This window comes from Primulina huaijiensis, chromosome 13 (assembly GCF_012295235.1).
Source record: "Primulina huaijiensis isolate GDHJ02 chromosome 13, ASM1229523v2, whole genome shotgun sequence".
Taxonomy (NCBI): Eukaryota; Viridiplantae; Streptophyta; class Magnoliopsida; order Lamiales; family Gesneriaceae; genus Primulina; species Primulina huaijiensis.
In genome coordinates, this window is record NC_133318.1 from 5,956,621 (window position 1) to 5,960,253 (window position 3,633).

The window sequence follows — 3,633 nt, forward strand, 5'->3', positions numbered from 1 at the left end:
TTTTGTCTTTTTCATTTCTTGACTTGGATCTACCATGCCATTGGTTAAAACTCTTTTCGCCACTCCTGCCCCTTCCTCTATTCTCGAGATTTAGAGCAGATATCAATGATGTTCCTTCATCCGAATACATCCTGCGAACTTCTTCAGCAAGAATTTGATCTCTGACATCATTGAATTGTAGCTTTCTTTTTCCAACAGAGTTGCTAACCGCTGCCCGCATTGGTTCCTAATTGTCTGGTAAAGACGCCAAAAGAATAAGTGCCCGAATCTCATCATCAAATTTAATTTCAACCGATGTCTGCTGTGAAACAATCGTGTTGAATTCATTGATGTATTTAGCCACCGATGCATCTTCTCTCATCTTCAATTTAAATAACTTCTTCATGAGATGTACTTTATTATTTGCCGATGGCTTTTCGTACATGTCCGACAAAATGGACACATCTCCTCCGTTGTTTTTGCCTCCGCCACGTTATGTGCCACGTTCTTCGTTAGGGTCAATCGTATTACACCTAACACTTGTCGGTCAAGAAGCTTCCAGTCATCATCCTCCATCTTTTCCGGTTTCTTTCCAGATAGAGGTTGATGCAACTTCTTGCTATACAAATAATCAATAATTTGTAGTCGCCAGGACGTAAAATCTGTACCATCGAACTTGTTGATATCAGGTCTTGATCCATCATCTCCGGCCATCACTTCTTTAGCCTTAACAAAAAATCTAAAAAATCTTTTCTGATGTGGAAGATCAGGCAGAGCTACAACCACAGAGCATACTCAGAAATTTTAAGAATTTTCACAACAAGGCTCTGATACCAGTTGTTGGGGAATTACACCGAAGAGATGCCGATCACGATGATAATAGTACCCAAAAATGCGGAATAAAATAATCAACAAGAACACAAAGATTTACGTGGTTCACCCAATATAGGCTACGTCCACAGAGCACTGCAACTTTTATAACTGGAAGAAATATTACAACAAGTGTATACACCAATACACTCAATATTTCTCACACTCCCAACCCGAGTATACCGAGAAAATAATTTCTCTAACTCACACAAGAGAATTCTCGCACTCAAGAAAAAAATACACTCTTTTTTTCTATGCACTCTCTATTTATCAAAGCTAAAAAGCTTTTGATTTTGGGATACTAAAAGCAAACAAGGAAGACTCAATTTATAACAAATTTCTTGAACCAACTTTGAAGACTTCCCGATGTGGGATATGTGGGAAAACATTTTTAAGTTGCTGTGTGCAGGCCCACCTTACCTAACAAATTCAACTCATTGAATTTTGAATATCTCAATTAGAACACAGAATCCGATAGTTGTGTGACCCTCAATGGTTCAGGGATACATCTAGCTATGTGTTCACATCTCCATGTGATTCAAAATATTCTTATTCGGACTTACCCTAATGAGTTTCATTCTTTTCATCAATAACTTGATCAAGAATGTCAGAACTCTTTTCGGATTACATCCATCGGATCATGGTAAGAGTGTCTAGTAGCATCGACATATGAACCTTTTGGTATCATTGATAGTGCCTACAAGAACTTTAAGTTATGGTTAGCGTACATTGCAGTCCCTTCAACTCGTATATCTTGATCGAATCAGCAACCATTGGTATATCAAGAGTTGCATATGAATTCGATAGCGATGTGATGTATCTTTGAGTAATAATAGTGACATGATATGTGCAACTGAGTAAACACCTTTCCAAAATGCATATGTCTTACTCTGGTCATAGATTTTTTGCACCATTAACTCATCAGATCACATATGATATCTTCACCTGTAGGCAAACAGTGAATCTCCGACTACAATGTATTTTCTCATACGTATTTCGAAACTACACCCAATCTCACCACCTGATAACCCTCAATAGAGTCGGTAAACGGATCAAAGTGCAGTACGTATAGCCTCTATGTTGTCCCATATCAAAAGATTAAAGATGTACAACCATAACCGTAGACTATTCCATTCGATAAATGATAACCAGTTGAACATTCCGATGAAGGGTAATTCAGTGCATCATCAAATGATCACACATCTTTATGAATGAAAATCTTCATGCCCTTACAGATGAAACATGATGTTTACATCACAGATGCTATTATCAAGCTCAAGCGACCTTTATCCTAATTTTAGGCGTATGATTCGACTAGGAAGCTGTTTAGAGACCTCATGATGCCTATTATATATTCAATGACTTTATCTATGCAACTTGCATGTATATGCAGATAAAATAAATATCATAATTGGATAAAACCGTACTATATTATTAAAATAAAGATTTTTTTTATATTAGAGTCAATAAAGCCAAAGCCACAAGTTAGCTAGCTGTGCACTTACTCTAACAATTTATTTATCATATATACTTATTTTTTCTACTGCTTTTGGTGGGAATAATTGAAGCGTTTTATGTGTTTTTCAAATATCAAAATATTGCATATAAAGTGTTTGATAAAATTCTTCAACCAAACCATTCTTTTTATTTCAACTTGCATACTTTTAAATGTTTTTCATAATATTATTCGGTTTTTAGAGGGATTATTTTGAGTTTCTTACGCTTTGTTTTAGAACCAAACTCAATTTAATTTCTCGGTGCTCGGTTCATTTTTGAACATTTCAAGAACGAACTATTGTAGCTTTTTTAATCGCAAAATCTTTTAAAAAGTTTATACACTCTCTCTAAACACATTACCGATTCTAACATAAATAATCAAATATTATATATATATATATATATATATACATGGATGATGTATAAAGGCCCAGCTATATTAGACTTTCCTATACGCGTTGCGTTGCATTGCATAACTTGTTATATGGAAAAGATAAAACTGTATTACCCCAACTGTAAGAGTTTACTCGATTTATATCCAAGAGTAATTGCAAAACCAAAAGTCTAACTGACCATCTTTGATGATCTAGAAACATTATTCTTCCGATTATTATCAACGCTACACATCGACTATATTTAATAACATCAATATCTGAGCTTTCATTATCAACAATGGTGGATTAACAATGAGCATGTAAAGATGTAATAGACAAGTGACCGCCTTTAAAATACAATGGTAGAGGTTCATTTGTCAGCAACTCGAGACATATATGTTGTCATTTGATCACTTTATGTTAATAATCTACTCTGGTTACAGGATTTCCATCAATTTTTAGACCACAAATAAGAGAAAAATCGTGTTAAGTGATTGTAGCCTCACCGCATTTAAAGTGAAATGTATGTGTCTCACGTCGCTACCGTTCAACAAAAGCATTAATAAGATGATTATCATATACACAGAAGCCACATTGTAGAACACCATATAACTCCTTATGATTTAAATATTTCAACACACGACTATGTATATTATTTCTGAAAAAGAATGTGTATTATCTCCGAGAAATAACGTCAATATAAGATTATCTGAATGCTTAACTCATACAATATTGTTAATATTTTCAAAAGAAATTGTAGATGAAATATCCATCGATTGCAAATAAAGAATACTAGGATCTTCTGAACGTCGATTAGCCATCATCCCGTCAAAAATAATAAAATCATAAATTAGTATAAAAATATATTAATATTTAATAAATATAATAAAAATATTAATAAATAATATATATA